The following is an 8,827-nucleotide window of genomic DNA, read 5'->3' on the forward strand; positions in this document are numbered from 1 at the left end:
TTCGTATATTGAATTGCAAAACACGTGCATTTAATTACACTTTTCAAGACCTTTAACCACATTTTATACAAGGTACACAGTTCATTTAACAAGTGCAGCATAGCATCCTTGGTAAAAAGAATTTTCATGGATTGGAATTGGGGTGAGACGAGAACATGTTTTCAGTGAGGAGAATGGTAGGACTTGAGGCATTGTCAAATGGATTTGACTTCTCAAATTGGAGTCACTCAAATTTAAAGTAAAGTGCCTTTTTATATATTGGTGAGTTCTATGGTATTTTTTGTTATGTTGTCTAAATTGTCTAACTTTTTTTTTAAAATAAAAAATAAAATGTTTAAAATAAAAAATAAAACATATAAAATTTATTAAATATTATTTATTTACCCTTTTAAATAACTTAGATAAAAAAATATAGACACCATAGCATTCACCTTATATATTTCGGCATCAACCAAAAGCATAAAAAAACGACAACGACACTTCCTTTGCCGTGCAATTATCCAAATGCACACATCACAATGATTTTTGGCGTCTTCTACGGTGTCTAACTTTTCAATGAGTAAAGTATTGTTTTTGTTTTTAACGTTCGGGGTAAATTTTAAAGTTATTCTTAATGTTTGGGTTAAGTCTTAAAGTTGTCCCTAACGTTTCAATCGTCTTATTTAAGTCTCTAATGTTTTAAAATTGACTCAATGTTGTCCTGCCGTTAGGGATCCGTTAACAGAATTGACGGTGGGACAAAATTGAGACGATTTTAAAACGTTAGAGATTTAAACAAGACGAAAACATTGGGACAAAAATGATACGTAAAAATAAATTTTAATTTTATCCTTCAATAATATCAATTTTTTACTATACATAGTATTTAATTATTTTTTAATCACATCTAAGTAAACTACACTTAATTATATTACTTTCATTCTAAATAAATTATTTTGTTTATAATATTACTCTTAAAGATTTTTAGTTATCATGAAATGTTTGTAAAATTACTAGTATATAAACTTGCGAAAAAATAATAATATATATACAATAAAATATAAATTATACCTTTTGTCTCTAATGTATCAAAATTCTTTAAAATTATAAAAAATAAATTTATTTAAAATAAAAATAATGTGATTAAGGATAATTTATTTAGATGTAATTAAAAAATAATTGAACACCATGTACAGTAAAAAATTGATATTATTAAAAGATAAAATTAAATTAAAATTTATTTTTATGTATTGTTTTTGTTTTTAATATTTTTGTCCTATTTAAGTTCCTAATGTTTTAAAATCGTCTTAATTTTGTCTTGCTGTCAATTTTATTAACAGATCCCTAACGATAAGACAATATTAAATCGAATTTTAAAACGTTAAAGAACTTAAATAGGACATTTAAGACAAGTGATTACCATTTTTTAGACAATTTAGGCACTAATGTGTTAAACATCATAGAATTTCCTATGATTTCTAAGGATGCATAATTGGAAGACTAAAAAATTTGGATATATATGAAATTTTTTTTAATATTATTCTCAATTTCTCCAAGATGAAAATGTGTAGGGTTAAATTTTGAAGTGGTGGGCTCGCCCTTCTAGCACTGGATAAGAGATATCTTTTATTTTTTTTTAAATTACTCCAAAAATATCTCACTTATAGCGAAAAGATTTTTTTAATATATATATCCAGTTATTAATATTAATATATTTAGTTACATATGCATATAAACTATGTATAATAATAAAATATAAATTTAACTAACAAGGTAACACAAATAAATATATATACAATAAACAAATGATTACTCATATGTAAATCAATAATTAAAATATAACAGTAAAAATTAATTATATTCAATGTTAATCATTTCCAATAAATATAATAACACTAACTATAAAAAAATTTCTTTGATAATAAAATAACAAAAGTAAATCACATATTTAAAACAATTAGGATTTAAATTTATCCAAATGCAACATTTGGAATGATGGAGTAAGTGTTAAGTTATACAATAGAGTCAGATAGCAGAGTACATGATAGAGTAATAGTTAAAGTTGAACTGAATTAGTTAAGTTAAGTAGTTGAGTCAGCAGAGTTAGTTACACTCTCTTTCTCTTTCAGTTAGATTAGTTATAAGCTAGCTGTCATTAGACTCAATATATAAACTTCCAGCTGTTAGTTACAGTGTAAGTGTAATAGTTCAATTTACCTTTATCAAATTAGTGAAACCCTTCTCTCTTCCTCTTTAATTCTCTCTTCTTATTCTTTGTTTCACCATTCTTCGTTTCTCTTATTCAGTTTAGCACTGATACCTTTCATGGTATCAGAGTTGTGGTTCGTTCAATCATCATGGAGGTAAACTCAGGGATCGCTGAAACTCACGTTTAGCACCAACCTAACTTTACGTCCTCATCGATTTCGATAAAACTCGATGAAGATAACTTTCTTCAATGGAAAGATCAAGCAGAATCGACAATCGAAGGACACGATCTGTTAACACACATCGCACACAGGAGAAGATATTCCAGCTCAGTACACAGCTTCAGGAGAAAAGAATCCAGAATTTGCGAGGTGAAAGTGGCAAGATGCTTTGCTCAAATCTTGGTTGTTAGCGTCAATGACCAAGCCTTTCACTACTCGAATGGTAGGTTGCTTGTACACATATCAAGTATGGAGAAGGTTAGAAGATCACTTTGCGTCACAAATTAGAACAAGAATTATGCAATTAAAGAACAATCTGAGTAGCATTAAAATTGGAAGTTATGCCAGCAGCTATGTGTTAGAAATTAAAGAAACGATAGATACGTTAGCCTCAGTTGGAGAACCAGTCAGGGAAGGTAACCATGTCAGTGCTATACTCAATGGCTTAACGGAAGAATATGGACCACTGATTACAGTTGTAGTTTCGCGATCGTCCAGTGTCTCAGTTGGAGAGTTATAGTCTTTGCTTCTTGCACACGAGAGCATGATAGAAAGATTCAGGAGGTTAGATATGTTAATTCAAGCAAATGTAGCTCAGTATTCAAACATTTATGGAGGTCGAAAAAATTTCAGGGGTGATTTCAGAGGACGAGGTGGAAGAACGATGAGAGGCGATTTCTCCAACAATGAAAGAAGATCCTATGGAAGATCTGATGAAGGATTTTATGGCAATGATAGAAGAATTAACATTGGAGGTCGAAATGAAAGGTGATATGACGGTGGAAGTAGCTGACCAGTTTGCCAACTATGTGATAAGGTTGGCCAAATAGCTCATAGATGCTGGTTTAGGTATGATTCATCGTGTGGGAATGAATGAACTCAAGACCAAATCATGACTCATGAGCATACAGAAGCCCGGTCACAACCTCAGGCTCACTTGAGTGCTCTAGAAAACCATCCACTAGTTATGATCAAAATTGGTATCTGGACAATGGTGCTACACATCATATAATTTCAGATCCTCAAAACATGATGAGCAGTAAAAGCTATTAGGGTTCAGAAAAAGTAATTATAGGAAATAGAATAGGTTTGCAAATCACTTCTCTTGGAAATTCCATTTTTAAAACTGATTTGAGTTCTAGGAAGTTATTGTTGCAAAAACTACTACGTGTGCCTGAAATAACCAAAAATCTTTTGAGTGTGTATTAATTATGCTGTGATAACAATGTGCTTTTTGAGTTTTATGCTCATGGTTGTTGCGTCGAATCACAGAAAATCAAAGAGTTGATTCTACAGGGTGAAGTTGATAAGAGAATGTATAAGTTTGTCAAATTCTCTCCTTCAAAAAGTCCAGCTGCTTACAACTCTATCATGTCCACAACTGAGCAATTTCTCTTGTGGCATGCAAGGTAGGGACATGCAGCAAATAAAGTAGTTAGCACAGTCTTAAAACATTGTAATTTGTCATTTGTTGAGAATAAATAACCTTGTACAGCTTGTAGCATAGGCAAGTCACACCAATTAACCTTTTCAATTTCAAACACAGTGTATGAGTCACCTTTAGAATTGGTGTATTCAGACATATGGGGTCCTATCCTTGTGTCAGATTTGAATAAAAACTTCTATTTTGTCAATTTTATTGATGCTTTCTCTAAATTCACTTAGCTTTATCTAATTAGAGCATGATCACAACTCAAATCAGATTTCTTTATTTTCCAAAAGATGGTTGAATTGCAATTTGGTACAAAATTTAAATCGTTTCAGTATGAAAATGATGTTGAGTATGTTAGTTTGTCAAAGGAGCTACAATCACTAGGGATCAGGCACAGATTTTCATGCCCTCACGGCCATCAACAGAATGGAACTACAGAGCGCAAACACATGCATGTAGTAGAGATGTGGATGACACTAATGGCTCGTTCTGGAGTGCCAATGAGATACTGGGTGGATGCTTTTCTTACTGCAACTCAACTCATCAATGTTCTACCAACACCAACTTTGGGGAACACGTCTCCAGCAAAGAAGCTACTTGTTAAGAAGCCAGACTATAGCCATCTACGGGTATTTGGCTATCTTTGCTTTTCTCATCTGCGGCTATTCAATCGTCACAAGTTTGAATTTTAGTCAGCACCCTGTGTGTTTTTAGGATATGGTACTGCTCATAAAGGGTACATGTGTCTCATACCAGAAGACAAAGTGGTGATCATACAAAATGTTGTGTTTAATGAGATGTAATTTTTCTTCAAAATTGAAAATCATCTAGTGGATGTCACTGATAAACAGAGTAGTTTAGAGTTCATTACAACATTGCCAGCTATTCCCTTGATTCCTAACCCTCCTCTACCTCCACAAGCTCAAGACATTTACTCCTCACCAAAACCCTTACTGGTACACAAAATTACAATCACACTTTTGCAACTCCACACAACTAACCAGCAAGTGCATTGGGTCGTCCAAGTAATAAAATCTTACGCGAGTAAGGGTCGATCCCACAGAGATTGTCGGCTTGAAGCAAGCTATGGTCATCTTGTAAATCTTAGTCAGGCGGATTCAAATGGTTATGAGGTTTTTATAATTAAAAGATAAATAAAACATGAAATAAAATAAAGATACTTATGTAATTCATTGGTGGGAATTTCAGATAAGCGTTTGGAGATGCTTTGTCACTTCTGAACCTCTACTTTCCTATTGTCTTCATCCAATCATGCGTGCACCCTTCCATGTTAAGCTGTATGTTGGTGGATCACCATTGTCAATGGCTACCATCCGTCCTCTCAGTGAAAATGGTCCAGGTACGTTTCCGCACAGCTAATCATCTGTCGGTTCTCACTTGTGTCGGAATATGATCTCTCTATCCTTTTGCACACTGTCACTGCGCCCAACATTTGCGAGTTTGAAACTCATCACAGTCATCCCTTCCCCGATCCTACTCGGAATACCACAGACAAGGTTTAGACTTTCCGGATCTCAGGAATGCTGCTAATTGGTTCTAGCCTATACCACGAAGGTTCTAATCTCACGGTTTTGAATGCTCTGTTTTCAGGAGATGCGAGTCAAATCTATGGATTAGAGACCCAAGAGAGTATACTCCGGCTGTCGTCCAATGACTACGTTGAACATCATGTAGACCGCTTGTGGTTGTCAGGCATGCGGATCTTGGCTAAGCGAGTAACGAAGATAGTGGGTGATTGTCACGGGTCTTGGATCCTTTTTACCCTTGCCTTTTAGTTTAAAAGGTTAATGGCTCTTTGCTCTTGCCTTTTGGTTTAAAGAGCTATTGGCTTTTTTTGCTTGCTTTTTCTTTTCCTTTCTTTTTCTTTATTTTTCGCCTTTTTTTTTTGCAAGCTTTGTGTTTTTCACTGTTTTTTCTTGCTTCAAGAGTCAATTTTATGATTTTTCAGATTATCAATAACATTTCTCTTTTTTCATTATTCTTTCAAGAGCCAACAATTTAACATTCATAAACTTCACTATCAAAAATATGCACTGTTCAAGCATTCATTCAGAAAACAAAAAGCATTGCCACCACATCAAAATAATTAAACTAATTTCAAGATAAAATTCGAAATTCATGCACTTCTTATTCTTTTGCAAATAGAAACATTTTTCATTTAAAAAAGGTGAAGAATTCATGGAACATTCATAGCTTTAAGACGTAGATACTAAACACCAACGATCATGTAATAAAGACACAAACATAGACAAAACATAAAGCATGAAAACCAAAAAACAGAAAAATAAGAACAAGGAAATTAAAGAACAGGTCCACCTTAGTAACGGCGGCTATTTCTTCCTCTTGAAGATCCTATGGAGTACTTGAGCTTCTCAATATCTCTTCCTTGCCTTTGTTGCTCCTCTCTCATGGCCTTTTGGTCCTCTCTGATTTCATGGAGGATGATGGAGTGCTCTTGGTGCTCCATCCTTAGTTGCTCTATATTGGAACTCAAATCTCCTAAAGAGGTGTTGCGTTGCTCCCAATAGTTGTGTGGAGGGAAATGCATCCCTTGAGGCATCTCAGGGATTTCTTGATGAGGAATTTTCTCATCCTCTTGTTGAGGTCAATGAGTGGGCTCTCTTGTTTGCTCCATCCTCTTTTTAGTAATGGAATTGTCCTCTTCAATGAGGATGTCTTTCTCTATGACATCTCCAGCTGAATTGCATAGGTGACAGATGAGGTGAGAAAAGGCTAACCTTGCCAAAGTAGAGGGCTTGTCAGCCACCTTGTATAGTTCTAGAGGTATGATCTCATGAACTTCCACTTCCTCTCCAATCATGATAGCTCGATCCACAGTTACTTCGGACTGGTTGCTAGTATGAATGATGGAGTGTTGGATGAACTCCAACCATCCTCTAGCCACGGGTTTGAGGTCAGGCCTTCTTAGTTGAACCGGCTTGCCTTTGGAGTCTCTCTTCCATTGGACTCCTTCCATACATATATCCATAAGGACTTGGTCCAACCTTTGATCAAAGTTGACTCTTCTAGTGAAAGGATGAGAATCTCCTCTCATTATTGGCAAGTTGAATGCCAACCTCATAGTTTCCGGACTGAAATCCAAGTATCTCCCCCGAACCATTGTGAGTCGATTCTTTGGGTTTGAGTTCATACTTTGATCATGGTTCTTAGTGATCCATGAATTAGCATAGAACTCTTTAACCATTAAGATTTCGACTTGTTGGATGGGGTTATGAGAGCTTCCCAACCTCTTCTTCGAACCTCACGTCGGATCTCCGGACATTCACTCTTTTTGAGCATGAAGGGGACCTCGGGGATCACCTTTTTCTTGGCCACAACTTCATAGAAGTGGTCTTGATGGACCTTTGAGATGAATCTTTCCATCTCCCATGACTCGGAGGTGGAAGCAATTGGTGCACGAAAATTACACTCACACTATGTAATTCCGCACAACTAACCAGCAAGTGCACTGGGTCGTCCAAGTAATACCTTACGTGAGTAAGGGTCGAATCCCACGGAGATTGTTGGCTTGAAGCAAGCTATGGTTATCTTATTATTCTTAGTCAGGATACCAATAGGGTTCTTTAGTTTCAATTGTAAAAAGTGAAAGAGCATGAAACGAGTAATTGTTACACAGTAATGGAGAATATGTTGGAGTTTTGGAGATGCTTTGTCTTCTGAATCTCTGCTTTCCCTCTTTCTTCTTCTTCACGCATGCAAGCTTCCTCCTATGGCAAGCTATATGTTGGTGGATCACCGTTGTCAATGGCTACCATCCGTCCTCTCAATGAAAATGGTCCAAGTGCGCTGTCACCGCACGGCTAATCATCTGTCGGTTCTCACTCAAGCTGGAATAGGATCCATTGATCCTTTTGCGTTTGTCACTACGCCCAACCCTTGTGAGTTTGAAGCTCGACACAGTCATTCAATCCCTGAATCCTACTCGGAATACCACAGACAAGGTTTAGACTTTCCAGATTCTCAAGGATGCTGCCAATGGATTCTAGCTTATACCACGAAGACTCTGATTAAGGAATCTAAGAGATACCCATTCAATCTAATGTAGAACAGAGGTGGTTGTCAGGCACACGTTCATGGGTTGAGAATGGTGATGAGTGTCACAGATCATCATATTCATCACGGTTAAGTACGAATCAGTATCTTAGATAGAAACAAACGTGTTTGAATGGAAAACAGAAGTAATTGCATTAATTCATCGAGACACAGCAGAGCTCCTCACCCCTAACAATGGAGTTTAAAGACTCATGCCGTCAAAGAGTACAAAGTTCAGATCTAAAATATCATGAGGTACAAAATAAATCTCTAAAAGTTGTTTAAATACTAAACTAGTAACCTAGGTTTACAGAAAATGAGTAAACTAAGATAGATAGTGCAGAAATCCACTTCTAGGGCCCACTTGGTGTGTGCTGGGGCTGAGACTTGAGCTTCTCACATGCCTGGGCTGTTTCTGGAGTTAAACGTCAGCTTGTAACCTATTTTGGGCGTTTAACTCCAATTTGCAACCTGTTTCTGGCGTTTAACACCAGAATGCAACATGGAACTGGTGTTAAACGCCAGTTTACATCGTTTATCTTCGAGCAAAGTATAGACTATTATATATTTCTGGAAAGTCCTGGATGTCTACTTTCCAACCCAATTGAGAGCGTGCCAATTTGACTCCTGTAGCTCCAAAAAATCCATTCCGAGTGCAGAGAGGTCAGAATCCAACAGCATCAGCAGTCCTTTTTCAGCCTGAATCAGATTTTTGCTCAGCTCCCTTAATTTCAGCCAAAAAATACCTGAAATCACAGAAAAACACAAAAACTCATAGTAAAGTCCAGAAATATGAATTTTGCCTAAAAAATAATAAAAATATACTAAGAACTAACTAAAACATACTAAAAACTACATGAAATTACCCCCAAAAAGCGTATAAAATATCCGCTCATCACAACACCAAACTTAA

This window comes from Arachis duranensis, chromosome 7, assembly GCF_000817695.3.
Source record: "Arachis duranensis cultivar V14167 chromosome 7, aradu.V14167.gnm2.J7QH, whole genome shotgun sequence".
Lineage (NCBI taxonomy): Eukaryota > Viridiplantae > Streptophyta > Magnoliopsida > Fabales > Fabaceae > Arachis > Arachis duranensis.